This window comes from Cebus imitator, unplaced genomic scaffold, assembly GCF_001604975.1.
Source record: "Cebus imitator isolate Cc_AM_T3 unplaced genomic scaffold, Cebus_imitator-1.0 Scaffold3, whole genome shotgun sequence".
NCBI classification, from domain to species: Eukaryota; Metazoa; Chordata; class Mammalia; order Primates; family Cebidae; genus Cebus; species Cebus imitator.
The window spans coordinates 4,462,206-4,478,231 of NW_016107318.1; the positions used below are offsets into that span (position 1 = coordinate 4,462,206).

Here is a 16,026-nt window from a genome sequence, read left to right on the forward strand (position 1 = left end):
TTTGAAATGGAGTTTTGCTCTTGTTGCCCAGGCTGGAGTGCAATGGCATGATCTTGGCTCACTGCGACCTCCACATCCTGGGTTCAAGTGATTTTCCTGCCTCAGCTTCCCGAGTAGCTGGGATTAGAGGCATGTGCCACCATGCCCAGCTAATTTTGTATTTTTAGTAGAGATGTGGTTTCTCCATGTTGGTCAGGCTGGTCTCAAACTCCCAACCTCAGGTGATCTGCCTGGTTTGGCCTCCCAAAGTGCTGGGATTACAGTGTGAGCCACCAAGCCTGGCCAGGCTTTCACTTTGTTAACCAGGCCAGTCTCGAACTCCTGTGCTCAATTGATCCTCCCACCCTGGCTTTGAAAAGTGCTGGATTATCGGCATGAGCCACCACACCTGGCCTGGTAGACTTTTTAACTACGTGAAAGTGACTGGAAAAGCAAAATGTTTTGCCTAAGATTTCTTTTAAAATATAATTTTCTTTTTTTTGTTTTGTTTTGTTTTGTTTTTTGAGAAACAGGGTCTCACTCTATTGACCAGCTGGAGCCGGGTGGTGCAATCATGGCTCATAGCAGTCTTTATTTCCTGGGCTCTGGTAATTCTCCCACCTTACCCTCCATAGTAGCTGGTACTACAGGCATGACCCACCATGCCTGGCTAATTGTTTCATTTTTTGTGGAGACAGGGTTTCACCATGTTGCCCAGGCTGGTCTTGAACTCTGAGCTCAAGCAGTTGAGGCCTTCCAAAGTGTTGGGATTACAGGCATGAGCCACCGCACCTGGCCCAAAAACATATTTTATTTTATTATGTTATGTTATACACATTTTTTGAGACAGAGTTTCGCTGTTGTCACCCAGGCTGAAGTGCAGTGGCACAATCTCGGCTCACTGCAACCTCCACCCTGTGGTTTCAAGTGATTCTCCTGCCTCAGCCTCCAAGAGCTGGGATTACAGGCACCTGCCACCATGCCCAGCTAATTTTTGTATTTTTGGTAGAGATGGGGTTTCACCATGTTGGCCAGAATGGTCTCGAACCCCTGACCTAGGTGACCTGCCCACCTCCCAAAGTGCTGGGATTACAGGCGTGAACCAATGCGCCTGGCCCAAAAACATATTTTAAAGCATCAGTTTAAATCAGCATTTCTCGATAGTGGCACTAATGATGTTTTGGACTCTCTCGTAACATCAATGCAAAGGAATGTGACTAATTATTTTTCCCACCAGTCCTCCTCAGAAATATTGCCAACTATCCACTCAGGGGACAAAACCACCCCCAGTTAATGCCAACAAGTTTTTGAGTTCTTCAGTGCTAGGCTCTGGGAATATTATGAATAAGACAAACACTGTTCCCATTGCAGAGTTCAGTAGAGACAGGCAAAAAATTCAGTATACCAAAAAATTTAAGATAATTACAAATTATAATACATCTCTAAAGGAAATAAGCAGGATGCTGAAATGGGAAATAATGGAGCGAAGAGCGCTGTGTTAAACAGACAATATCTAGGTAGGAGTTAGCCAGGTGAATGAAGGATAGAGGTTGGGAGTATCTGTAAAATTGTCTCTAAGGAAACAGCATTTCCAAAGCTTTATTTAGTCTCAGGTACATAAGCACCAAAATGTATATTTTTTACATTGCTATTTTTTTACTTGCCATTACTTAGTTACAAAAATGAGAAGGTATTTGTTTTTTATATGACCATTCAATTGTCTTCTTCTCTCCCTGTTTTTACCCCTCCTTTTCTTTTCTTTGTTTTCTTCCTACTCTTCATTTCTTCTTTTTACTCCCTTTCATTAGAAGAGATTTCAGTACCTGGCCTAATGCACAACTCTAAGTCATATATTTACATTATATTCTCCATGAATGGTACCTCTAGAATTCAGCTCTAGAATCAGTGTGACTCAGCTGGATGTCCAGATACCCTCTAGAATTCCACTCCAGAATCAGTGACTCAGCTGGGTTTCCACATTTTGAAATGTATAATCTCTTCTCTCTGGGGAAAGTTGATTGATTTATTTCCTAATGATAGTGTTCTTCCTTATAAACCATTATAAGCCATAAGGAGATACTGTTTGGGGAAAAGTAAAAGATAAGCAATCTGGACTATGGGATAAAGGATAAAAATAAACACCCAAGGGTGGGAGGCAGGAATCCATGGAAGTTAAAAGTGGGAGAGGTTAAAAAAAAAAAAAAGAAAAGTGGGAGAGGTATTGCACTGTATTCTATCAGAGCGCATTTGTCTCCTGAGAACTGGTCCATTGCAAGGACTTCACCTGGTGTCCACACGAGAAGTACTTGCCTACTATTATCTAGGCACTAGTCTTGAACTCCCAGCCTCAGGTGATCTGCCCGCCTCGGCCTCCTGAAGTGCTGGGATTACAGGCATGAGCCACTGCACCTGGCGATCTAGGCACTAGTCATACCTGCTTTGAACAGCCTTATCAGTTGTCTTCCTTGCATTGACACTGCCCTATAACTCCTCCAGGACAGGTAAGCCCAGAGAGGATCCTGATTACTAAGCAGGATGGTGGTAGGACTCGGAGGTTGAATTGAATTTGCTATAACACTATTAGAACAGAATACCCTGATACATTTTTAATATATGAATTTCTGTGCCAGGCGTGGTGGTTTACGCCTGTAATCCCAGCACTGTGGAAGCCAAAGTGGCAGATCATGAGGTCAAGAGTTCCAGACCATCCTGGCCAACATGGTAAAACCCTGTTTCTACTAAAAATACTAAAATTAGCTGGGCGTGGTGGTGCATGCCTGATGTCATCTATTCAAGAGGCTGAGGCAGGAGAATCACTTGAACCTGGGAGGCGGAGGTTGCAATGAGCTGAGATCACTGCACTCTAGCCTATTCTCAAAAAAAAAAAAAAAGGAATTTCTGGAAAGTGACTTTTGCCTATTTTTCTATTTGGTCGCTGTTTTTTTTTTCTTTTAAATTGATTTCTGGAAATATGTATGTAGATGGACCCCTTATCAATTATATGTATTTCAAATATCTTCTATATGCTGGCCTAACTTGTCTTCTCTCTCTCTTTTCTATTTTCTTCTTCTGTAGACCTACTCTGTGGACAACTTTTCTTTTCTCTTTCTTCTCTCTCTCTCTCTCTGTTTCTCTCTCTCTTTCTTTCTTTTAGATGAAGTCCCACTCTGTTGCCTAGGCTGGAGTGCAGTGGCGCAATCTTGGCTCACTGCAACCTCTGCCTCCTGGGTTCAAGTGATTCTCTTGCCTCAGCCTCCTGAGTAGCTGGGATTACAGGTGTGCACCACAACACCAGGCTAATTTTTGTATTTTTAGTAGAGATGGGGTTTCACCATGTTGGCTAGGCTGGTCTTGAACTCCTGACCTCAGGAGATCCGCCTGCCTTGCCTCCCAAAGTTCTGGGATTACAGGTGTGAGCCTCTGCACCTGGCCGTAGACAACTTTACATCTCTCCCTTTTTTTTTTAAGATGGGGTTTCACCATGCTGGTCAGGCTGGTCTTGAACTCCCCACCTGAGGTGATCCACCCACCTTGGCCTCCAAAGTGCTTGGATTACAGGCGTGTGCCACCACGCCCAGCCAACTTTACATCGCTTAATGGTGTTTCTTTTTTTCTTTCTTTTCTTTTCTTTTTTTTTTTTTTTTAACTAATGGGGTTTCACCATGATGGCCAGGCTGGTCTTGAACTCCTGACCTCAGGTGATCCACCCACCTCGGCCTCCCAAAGTGCTAGGATTATAGGCGTGAGCAACCGTGCCCGGCCATGGTGTTTTTTTTTCTAGAGAAGGTCTCACTTTGTCCCCTAGGCTTAAGTGAAGAGGCACAATCATGGCTCACTGCAACCTCAAACTGGGCACAAGTGATCCTCCACCCCTCAGCCTCTTAGCCAGGATTACAGGCGCCTGTCACCACGCCTGACTAAGTTTTGTATTTTTAGTAGAGATAGGGTTGTCACCATATTGGCCAGGCTAGTCTGGAACTACTGACCTTGTGGTCCGCCCACCTCGGCCTCCCAAAGTGCTGGGATTACAGGTGTGAGCTTCCACGCCTGGCAAAAATTTTTATGTTATTTTATTTTATTCTGAGACAGAGTCTCCTCTGTTGCCCAGGCTGCAATGCACGGACGCGATTCCGGCCCACTGCAACCTCTGCCTCCCCTGTTCAAGCGATTCTCCTGTATTAAGCCTCCCAGAGTAGCTGGGACTACAGGTGTGCGCCACCACGCTCAGCTGTTTTTGTATTTTTAATAGAGACGGGGTTTCACTATGTTGGCTAGACTGGTCTCAAACTCCTGACCTTGTGATCCGCCTCCCAAAGTGCTGGGATCACAGGCGTGAGCCACTACATACGGCCAACAATTTTTATTAATTTAACCTTTTTATTCACAGATTTGAACCTCAATAGAGTGCATTTTAACAGTTACATTAATTAGAAAGCAAGACTCCTTGAATGCTCCAGGCATTAAGCAGATACTAAGGTTTCAATAAATATTTTATTTGATCTTCTTGATTTTGGCCTAAGGGGGAAATGGTGAGATAAATTTCTTCTTTGTATAGGTGGAAAAGGGAAACATAATTGCTTTCAGAGAATCTAGGTCCTAAGAAGTTAAGGGAAGAAAGGTGAGAGGAGGAAATACAATGTTGAATTGAGATTTTTTTTGCACAAGATTGGAAACCTGAGGCCCTTCAGTGGCCAGCCTTATTTCTGTAACGCATCGAGACCAAGACCTTAAAATGGTCGTAGTGTGTGACTGTGGAAGAGGAGGAGGACACAAGTGAAAAACGAAAAAAAAAAAAAATCATAGCCTCAAAGTGCTGCACTTACCCGGTACAGTTAGTTTGCAGTCAGAGCAGGGAGACAGCCCAAGTCGCCGCACCTGGGCCTGGCCCCGTGGCCCCGCCCCTGGGGCGGGTTCTTTTCGAGGCTCCGCCCCCACCTCCCCTGACGCCCGAGGCGCCTGCGGCGGACCCGGAGACACCGGAAGGAGCCGCGGCTGCTGCGGGAAGTAGCCGGTTTGGGAGCCTGACACCTCACGGGCAACGCTGCAGGGCAGCCCTCCTGACGCGACACTGCCCCTCTCCGAGGGCTGAGAAGGAAAAGAGGAGCTTGCGGAGGTGCGGCTGCAGGCCGCTGTTGGTCGCGCTGGCGGGTCCGGCGGGCAAGGCCGTGGAGGTGAGCGCGGCGCGGCTGGGAGGGGCGCGGGGCCGAAGGGCGTTTCGCTCTCCTCCCGGGTCCGGTCTCGGTTCTCGCTCCTGCGCGCAGGGGCTGCGGCCGCTGCAGCGGCCTGTTTTTCTTGATCCTAGGTGGCGGTGGGTGCGCGAGCGGGAAGAAGGCCTCGGCCCCTCGGTGCTTTGCGTTGCAGAGATAATCTGGTGGTCGCCCTGTCAGGGGTCGGCGGAGGACGGGAACCGGTCGTTGATTTGAGGAAGGGCCCTCAGGAGTTCTTCCCTGGAAGCGGGAGGGGCAGGCTCCGCTCCCTTCTTTCGGTCTCCCCATTCAGGCGTGACAGTCCCTCTCGGTGGGCGACTGAAAGCCCCGCAGCGCGCCGGCTCCTGCGTTCTGGTTTCGCTTTGCGGCGCTGTTGAGGGGGACCGCCCCGTTATTTATTACTGTGAACGGAAAAACCGAGGTGTCATCGTCCTTGGAATTTTTTTCGACCAATGTTTGATCCTGACTGACAGGTTACCCTTTATCTTCTGTCCATCTGTAGCTTTTGTTTGGATGAAAGATCCATAGTGTGTGGTTTCCCAGGCCTTTACATTTGCATATTTACAGGGTGCAAGTTGAGCTGTTGGACTATGAGATTTTCTTAGGTGTTTTGCACTCAAGTACCGTTGGAGTTTACATTCTCATAGAATCAGTGTTAGGCCTGGAAAATTGAGCCAGAGAGCGTGAAATACTGGAAGGAACATAGACTTAATTGAGGATGAATTTTACCCTAACGATCTCTAGACCTTTTGCTTAATAGATATTTGGAATTAGAGATTTTTAAGTTTAATCAGATTATTTTTCCTTTAAGAAAAACGTGTTACAAAAAGTAACGAGGTCGTCCTAGTTCCGTTTCTGGTTGAGACAGAATGTATCATCTGGAAAGGTCTGACCATATATTATCACCATAGGCTATTTGATTTGAACATAATACAAATATTGTTAGTGAATTCATACTATTATAAATAAGGGAGAAAATTGGAATCTTACCGAAAGACAATGCTAGTTTTAAGATAAGGTAATAGTAATAGTTACACAATGCTAGGAGCGTTGTATTTCATTACTTTGGCAGGATTGAAAGAAAGGACAGTACAAAAAATATTCTTGGAATAAAATATTTGACCTGATATATGCAAGAGAGATAGTCTACTTAAGACTGCTTCTTATTTGTGATCTGGTTTATTGCCAACTTTCACTTTTTTCTGTCTTTTCTGAACTTTTTATAATAATAAGCAAATCTTTTTATATAACTGCAGTTTAATGACATTAGATTGTAGTAAATAGGTGATTTTAAATATTTGAAATTCAGAATTAAGGAGATAATTCTTACATTTATGTAGTACTATTAGAATTTTCAGTGACCTTTCACTTCCACAATCTTATTTGATCCTCATGCCAGTCCTCTGAGTTCGGAATGCCAAGAAATAAAGTCTTTCCCCATAACAGAAACATTTCAAGATTGTGTAAGGATCAGAATTTCCTAAAGCCTGAAAAAATGTTGCCAAAGCAGCTTTTGATACAAATTGGGAATTCAGATAGTTTAAGATTGGAGCACTGTGAACTATAACATATGACAGACTGTGGATTCTTCACAAGAAAATGAAGTACCTAAAATGCTGAAAAATTTTTGGTGAGAAATGTGAAATGTAACCCTTTCTAAAAAGAAAAGGAATAAGTAACAGCTCTATTTAGTTCAGTTTTTAAACTTTAAAAATCTACATGTGACTGCAGGAGCATTTTGATAAGTGGGAAAACTCTAGAGTGTGAGATGAGTAGAGTTGCTCATAACTGTTTATAGAAAGACACATGAATTAAGTGCTATATCATATACTGAGAACTAGCATTTAAGAAACAATAGGTATATCAAAATAAATGTTGCTCAAATGTTCAGAAGGCTAAGTAGGTCAATATTTTGACTCTACCAGGGCAAGGCCCTTTGGAAAAGAAAAAGAATGAAATGTGGTTTCTGCCTTCAAAGAATTTGTAGTCAAGTGAAGCAACTTTTTACACAGCAATAGTAGATGCCTTAGGAGTTTTATACAAGTTGTTTAGGAATTTAGGTGAAGTAGACATTACTTGTGATTGGGGCTTGGTGAAGATTAGTATTTGAGATCAGAGAGCTTTGAAAGGTAAATATTGGAGGATATTTATAATATAACAGATTAATGAGCTCCTTGAAGGGTACAACTTAAATTCGTGAAAACATTGGTAGAACAAGTTGGCTGATATTCATAGTTTATGTAAGTTAGTAATAAGAGATAAAGAAGACAAATTACGAAAGACTTCACTGAAGGTGTTTGATCAGAAGAGGTATGTGATCCACATGAAAGGAGAATGAGCTGTAATTGTTAGAAGATTGAGACTGGAAGACCGCTGGTGTGGCTTTATGTTAAGCTAGATTGTGACCATCATTTTTGTAGCCCTTATGGTTTTTCTGAAATGCATCTCGAACTCGGACCTGAAATGACATGGGTACAGGTGAGATGCTACCAAGCACAAGTCAGAGAATGAGGAAAAGTCAGTAATGGAAGGCCAACTGGAGGCTGCTTAAGCCTGTGGAGATTTTCGTACAACTGCTTCAGAGTTTTGTATAACTGCCCCAAATGAAGGGGAGCTGGGTGGTTTTCCACCCCGAGTCAGTCCTCACTGATTAAGATTGCCCCTGAAAGGCTGCCAGAATTTCCCAGGTGCACTGGTTAGGTAGGGCTCGGCAAGCTCCTGAGGTGCTGGAGAACTGAGGAGAGAAGTGGTTGAGATGGGAAGCTGTCAGTGTGTTTGGAAACTGCCCATACCAGCTACAAGTTAACATTGAAGTGAGCTGAAGGAAGATGGTTCAGGTATCAACTCTATGTCTTAACTGACATTCTAATTGAAGAATCCAGATGTGAAATAAAAGCCTCAGTTTAGATGGAGACCTAGAAGGAATGTAAGTTGAAAAGTGGTTAAAAAAGCAGAATTTAGAAACTGATAGAAAGTAAGGAGGGGAGCCACGTGCTGTGGTTTGAGCCTGTAGTCTCAATCACTTGGGAGACTGAAATAGGAGATTCACTTGAGCCCAGAAGTTCAAGTCCAACCTGGGCAACATAGAGACTCCTGTCTCTAAAAATGTAAATGAAAAAAGTAAGGCGGGATCTAAGATGGTACTGAAAGTTAGGTAACTTGTGAAAAAGAAGGATTGACAGAAGGACACTGACTTTCAAATTAGTTTTTTAAGGAAAGTAAAAGAATTGCACAGTATTTAGGAGAGTGATGATGGAGTGTTAATGACCAGTCATTCAAAAAGGAAAGCAGGGTAGAGACTTGAACAATGCTGCCATCCCCACTAACTTATAATGTCTGGCCCATACTTGATCATAAGCATTTGTTATATTAATTTCTGTTCCCCAGGGCTTAGCACAGTCCTGAAATACAGTAATGTGGTGAAAATGTAGGGCTACATGTAACCTAAGATAAGACCATTTCCTACAGTTTTAACTCTTTATAAAATCCTAGAAGAGGAATTTCTTACCTACTTTATTTTTTTGAGAAAGGGTCTCATTCTGTTGCCCAGGCTGGAGTGCAGTGGTGTGATCTAGGCTCACTGCAACCTCCGTCTCCTGCGTTCAAGCAGTTCTCCCCACTCAGCCTCCAGAGTAGTTGGGATTACAGGTGGATGCAACACAGCCCAGCTAATTTTTGTATTTTTTGGTACAGATGGGGGTTTCACCATGTTGGCCAGGTTGGTCTTGAACTACCCCTTTGGACTCCCAAAATGCTGGGATTACAGGCATGAGCTACCATATGTGGCTGGAATTTTTTATATTTTTTGTGGAAGCATTACTGTGTTTAGATCAGTCAGTTTTGATTAGTTTTTAAATCAATATTAGTCTGGTAAACAATTTAAAAAATTGATAATTTCTCTTGTGATGGTACTCATTTGACTATAGTGATAACATTTGTTTTCTCATGTTCTTTCTTTTTTTTTCTTTTTGCTAACCAGCTGAATTAAAAATTCACATTTTTCGGCCGGGCGTGGTGGCTCACGCCTGTAATCCAAGCACTTTGGAGGCCAAGGCTGGCAGATCACCTAAGGTCGGGAGTTCAAGACCAGCCTGACCAACATGGTGAAACCCCGTTTAAAAAAAAAAAAAAAAAACATGTTTTTCCAAGTTTTCATGTGGTTTACATGAATATTTTGAATGACTATTCCATTATGCCAGTATATTGTTATTTAACTCTTCATCTTGCTCAAAAGTGAGACTTAGAGTGAAAATTATCATCAGTTTGTTTGAGCCTCTATTAGAACTGTATCATATTCATTAATTCATTTCTGTTTCCTCTATCTCTTTCCAATATTTCTCAAAATTATTTCAATAAGATAAGGCTAGAATTGACCATATTTTGCCACTCATTATTGGACAGATTTTTAAAAAATCTTTGTAGGAAATGCTAATTAATATTTACAAATCTCATTTAGAGGATATTTGGAATGAAGATTGCCACATTGGAGCTATACTTTAGTATTATTAATTGTGGAAATGTTAAGAATAGATTCTATTTTTCTTTCCTTCTAAATATAAAAAATAAAAAAAGAATAGATTCTAGAATACTTAGGTTGTAGCTAGAGAAATCAGTTAGGGGATTTCTCTTAATAGACTTAAGAGAAAGTCTTAAATCTAAGACTTTTTCTCTTAATAGACTTAAGGTTCTCATTAATTAGACTCGTAAGGAGCAATGAGACAGATTTTCTAGTAAAAGATAAATAAAAAGATTAGCACTAAATTTCTTTTTCTGTGTTGTGGTTTTGCATGAAAATTAAGAATGATTAGATAAGTATTATAGGACTTTGTGAAATCTTCAAATCCTCACAGAGGTTTGAATGATTTTATTCTCATAATATTTGTTTAAAGGGCAAGAAGCAGTTATTTAAAATGCCTGTCAGCAGGTTTCATTTATGAAAAGTCTCCCTGAATGCTTACTTTGGATTGAGAATAAAATAAAGTTTTCTGCTTGTTATTGTACTCTTCATCAATAGTTCCTTCCATTTGTCAATTTTTTTGGCTTGCGTTTATTGGGTAGCAATTTTCTTCCATGATAAATATGGAAAGATAAGCCATAAGCTTATTATTTCATTGTATTTTTGCTATTAAGTAATTCTTAAGTATAATATTTAAAATGGTACTGCTGGATTAGCACTGGTGGAACCATAGTCTAGATTGAAACTGTTGAAAGACAAATCAATTTTCCTGTTATCATAGACTCTCAATTCTGTGTTTTTAGTGCAAAGTGCTTGCTATCCTTTGAAACACCTGTGACAGTTATTCACCTTCTTTGTAACAATTATGAAGAACATGCTCCATACATGAAATACTTGAACCAAAGTCTTCACCATTGATTGGATATGCTGTTCTGACTTTCTCAAGTTGCATAGAAAAGAAAAGATCCCGGCTGGGCATGGTGGCTCACACCTGTAATCCTAGAACTTGGGGAGGCTGAGGCGCACGGATCACGAGGTCAGGATATCAAGACTATCCTGGCCATGGTGAAACCCCATCTCTACTAAAAATACAAAAAATTAGCCAAGTGTGGTGGCATGTGCCTGTAGTCCCACTACTCAGGAGGCTGAGGCAGGGGAATCGCTTGAACCCTGGAGACAGAGGTTGCAGCGAGATGAGATCAAGCCACTATGCTCCAGCCTGGGGACAGAGCAAGACTCTGTCTCAAAAAAGGAAAAGAAAAGAAAGGATCCCTTTGGTCATCATGTTCAAGTAATTGGAACATGTGTGTCAAGTCCTGCAACTTTTGCCTTCTGCTTTGTAAACATCCATGCTTTCAGTTTGTAATGGTTGACATTTACTGAGTACTTACTATATCACTCTCTTCTGAGTACCTTATTTATGCTAATATATAATATGTAATTATAGATTAACGTATTTATTATGTATAATTATATAATTAGTTATGTATATTATTTATTAATCTCCAAAACTCTATGAAGTAGATATTTGTAATTATATCAGTTTTTTAGATGAGGGAACTAAGGCAAAGAGAAGAAACTTACTACTGGCTCCAAATCTAGGAGACAGTAGACTCTTGCTCCAGAAACTTTACTCTTAGCACAGTGCTATCTTATAAGATACCGTTTTCAAATTATTTCTTTTAAGGTTTTCTAAGAGAGGCACTCTTATTCTGTAGCTGTTAGTATTCTTCTTGACACTCTTATTCTGTAGCTTTTAGTATTCTTCTTAAATAAAATACTGTATTCCAGATATAATCTACTTAGTGTACTCATTAAGACTGGCTACTCTTCTTTTTTAAAAAAATATTTTTCTTTTTCTCTTTTTAACCACTCTATTCAATTTAATATATATATATATATATATATATATATATTTTTTTTTTTTTTTTTTTTTGGTAAAGACTGGGGGCGCGTATCACTCTGTTGCCCAGGCTGGTCTTGAACTCTTGGCCTCAAGCCATCCTCATGACCCTGCCTTCCAAAGTGCTCAGCTTACAGGTGTAAGCCACCATGCCTAGCAAGACTGGCTACTCTTTTTATTCTGAAACCTATTGTTCTGTTGATTAATTGAGTAGGAATCGCATTGTTTTATACTTCTTCAAGGGTCTAGAATCTAAATGCCTGACCCCTTTTTTTTGGTCTCAGTTTATATGATAGATTCTTTGAACCCCAATGTTGAATATTATATCCATCATTATTAAATTTCATCCTGTTAATTTTAGCTTATTTATTTATTTTTTGAGACAAGAGTTTTGCTCGTCACCCAGGCTGGAGTACAATGGTACAATTATGGCTCACTGCAACCTCCTTTTCCTGGGTTCAAGTGATTCTTCTGCCTCAACCTCCTGAGTAGCTGGGATTACAGGCTCCTGCCACCATGCCTGGCTAATTTTTGTATTTTTAGTAGAGATGGGAGTTTCACTGTTTCAGTCAGGCTGGTCTCGAACTCCTGACCTCAGGTGATCCACCCGCCTCAGCCCCCCCAAAATGCTGGGATTACAGGCATGAGCCACTCTGCCTGGCCAGTTTTAGCTTATTTTAAAAAATAGTTTAATTTTCCTTTAAAAACTTATTTTTATAATTTTTTTTTTTTTTTTTTTTTTGAGATGGATTCTCACCCTTGCCCAGGCTGGAGTGCAGTGGCGCAACCTCAGCTCACTGCAACCTCCGCCTCCCGGGTTCAAGCAGTTTTCTGCCTCAGCCTCCCAAGTAGCTGGGATTACAGGTGCCTGCCACCACACCTGGCTAATTTTTGTATTTTTAGTAGAGACGGTGTTTCACCATATTGGCCAGGCCGGTCTTGAGCTCCTGACCTCGTCATCCACTGCGCCTGGTCACTTATTTTTATAATTTTAAGTTTATATTTTACTAGCCTGCCTTCTGTAGCTTTATCCAGGTTATTGTTTAACATATTGAACTGTTATGCCAGGCGTGGTGGCTCATGACTGTAATCCCAGCACTTTGGGAGGCTGAGGCGGGCAGATCACAAGGTCAGAGAGTTCAAGACAGCCAGGCCAACATGGTGAAAGCCTGTCTACTAAAAATACAATAGTTAGCTGGGCTTGGTGGCATGCTCTTATAGTCCCAGCTACTCTGAAGTGGGCGGAGGTTGCAGTGGTGCACACTGCGCCACGGCACTCCTGCCCGGGTGTGAGACTGTCTCAAAAAAAAAAAAAAAAAATTAAACTGTTCTGACACCTGCTACTGAAGATGTCCTGCATTCGTATTAACCTTATGTGTAACTATTAAATAGCTACCTATCCTTCTGATATAAATTTTTTTTTCTGTAATGCGAATCTGACTTTTTATTTGGAATAGCCTAGGCAATGGAATTCAGGCAGTTTCACATTAAAAGCTCCTCCTCAAGTTACCAACTATGTTCTGATGTATAATTATTATATTAAGTCCAGGCACAGTGGCTTACTACGCCTGTAATCCCAGCACTTCGGGAGGCCGAGTTGGGTGGGTCACTTGAGGTCAGGAGTTTGAGATCAGCCTGGCTGACATGGTGAAACCCCATCTCTACTAAAAATACAAAACTTAGCTGGATGTGGTGACACATGCCTGTAATCTCAGCTACTCAGGTGGCTGAAGGATGAGAATTGCTCAAACCTGGGAGGCAGAGGTTGCCAGTGAGCTGAGATTGTGCCACTGCACTCCAGCCTGGGCGACAGAGTGAGAACCTGTCTCAAAAAAAAAAAAAAAAATTAATAACATGGTTCCCTATGTTTTTTCTCATATTAAAATTTGAATAGCTGATTGATGATCTTCTATTAGGATAACAGGGTCACAGTTTTGACCTGAAATAGGGAGATTGTACTACTAAAATATTCCCCCCTTAAAAGTAGTATCTTCAGAAGCAGTTTTGTTTTGTTTTTGAGACAGGACCTAGCTCTGTCACTTAGGGTGGAGTGCAGTGGTGAGATCACTGCTCACTGAATGCAACCTCTGCCTCCTGGGCTCAGGTGATTCTCCCACCTCAGCCTCCTGAATAGGTGGAACTACAGGTGTATACCACCAAGCCTGGCTAATTTTTGTTTTTTTTTAGGGGGGGGGTAGAGACAGGGTTTTGCCATGTTGCCCAGGCTGGCCTTGAACTTGTGGGCTCAAGCAGTCCTCCCACCTCAGCCTCCTAAAGTGCTGGGATTACAGGTCTGAGCCATTATGCCCAGTCCAGAAGCAGTTTGGATCTACTTTAATGCAGATGAGCAGTTGAGCCACTGGAGGTATATATCATAGAGCATGAGTACAGTAGTTTTCATCTGGAAACATTTTCATTTGGTGTTACTGCCATCATTACGGCTGAGAAAACTTCCAGTACAGTTAGTGTGGCAGATAGAGGAAAAAGCTGCCAGATATAAGATTACAAAGATAAGGACAAACAGAGATAAAATCTTGTGCACTCTTTGTGATTTTCAGGTTGTAAGTCACAAGCTTCTATAGGCATACATGCCTTTTTTCTTGTGGTGTACAATCTGAGAAGAAATTGAAGTAGCTAAGAACTCCCTTTGTCTTACCCTACTATATCTGAATACCCTATCCTCAATAAATCTTTGTCAAAGGATTAAAAGAATGATTTTGTTGTCTTAGTGAATAAACTGAAAAAACTATGTAATGAGAATACTAAGGGCTTTCTATTTTGATAGCATTGTATTTATACGGGATACTAAATATTCTTGGAACAAATTGTTAGCCTTTGTGTTTACATGCACCAATTGTTTTTCTTTTCTTTTTTATTTGAGTCAGGGTTTTGCTGTGTTGTACAGGCCCGGAATGCAGTGACAAAATCTTGGCTCACTGCAAGCTTTGTCTTCTGGGTTCAAGAGATTCTCTTGCCTTGGTGGAAGTACAGGTGTGCACCACCATACTGGGCAAATTTTTCTATTTTCTCTAGAGAGGTGGAGTTTTGCCATGTTGCCCAGGCTGGTCTTGAACTCATGAGTTCAAATGATCTTCCCTCCTTGGCATCCAAAAGTGCTGGGTTTACAGACCTGAGCCACTATGCCCAGCAGCCCAGCTGGTTCTTTCTTTCTTTTTTTTTTTTTTTTTTTTTGAGACAGTCTCTTGCTGTGTTGCCCAGGCTGGAGTGCAATGGTGTGATCAAGGCTCACTGTAACCTTTGCCTGCTGGGTTCAAGCGATTCCCCTGCTTCAGCCTCCTGAGTAGTTGGGATTACAGGCACCCATCACTATGCACAGGTAATTTTTGTATTTTTAGTAAAGAAGGGGTTTCGCCATGTTGGCCAGGCTAGTCTCAAACTCCTGACCTCAGGTGATCCTATTTCAGCCTCCCAAAGTGCTGGAATTACAGGTGTGAGCTATTGCACCCAGCCCTGCCCAGCCAATTCTTAGTAAATTGTTTAAATACTACAAAATTAATAGCAGAAGGGAGAGAATTTATTTATTTATGTTTTATTCTTTTTTTCATCTCAACTGTCAGCAGAGAGAATTTATTTTAATCTTATTTTTTTGCTTGAGATTTTAGAAAAAATTTATTTTGGAAGTTTCTTTTCAATCCTCTGATCCCATTTCTTTCTTGTGAGGCAATATAATATTGCCTAGAAAGCAATAAGAAGGAGAACATCTCGATTTCATTGACAAACAGCGGAAGTTTTACTTTAGAGGAAAATGCATAGTTTAAATCGTTTCAATAAACAAAGCACTCAATACTCATCTTTAGAGATGAAGAAAATAAAACTAGGCTGGGTGCGGTGGCACATTCCTGTAATCCCAGCACTTCGGGAGGTGGAGGTGGGTGGATCACCTGAGGTCGGGAGTTCGAGACCATCCTGGTCAACATGTTAATTAAAACCCAGTCTCTACTAAAAATACAAAAATTAGTTGGGTGTGGTGGCACATGCCTGTAGTTCCAGCTACTTGGGAGGCTGAGGCAAGAGAATCACGTGAACCTGGGAGGTGGAGGTTGCAGTGAGCTGAGATTGCACCACTGCATTCCAGCCTGGTCGCCAGAGCGAGCCTCCGTCTCCAAAAAAATTAGTAAAGGAAAAAGAAAACCAAAGGCAAGTAGGATATGGATATTAATGGAATTGGAAAAAGTTCAGAACAAAAATAGTAGAGAAGATAAATAAGTCCCAAAGCTGGTTCTTTGCAAAGACCAATGACCTAAACATCTTGTAGAAGAAAAAAATATGGAATAAAAATGTACAAGATCAGGAATGAGTAACCACCATAGACCCCAAATACAGTAGAGATTAATGGAATCGGCCGGGCGCGGTGGCTCAAGCCTGTAATCCCAGCACTTTGGGAGGCCAAGGCGGGTGGATCACGAGGTCAAGAGATCGAGACCATCCTGGTCAACATGGTGAAACCCCGTCTCTACTAA

General features: G+C 41.5%; 1 protein-coding gene across 5 annotated transcripts in view; it reads left to right on the forward strand.

The window, feature by feature from the left end:
- Positions 1 to 4,917: 4,917 nt before the first annotated feature.
- Positions 4,918 to 16,026, forward strand: part of USP33 (ubiquitin specific peptidase 33) — a 65,675-nt gene continuing 54,566 nt past the window's right edge. For 2 of the 5 annotated variants that reach the window (XM_017531363.2, XM_017531368.2), the window contains exon 1: positions 4,918 to 5,150. The gene's annotated coding sequence lies outside the window, so the exon portion shown is untranslated. The remainder of the gene's footprint in view (positions 5,151 to 16,026) is intronic. The other 3 variants (XM_017531354.1, XM_037739568.1, XM_017531340.2) reach the window with 2 other exon arrangements.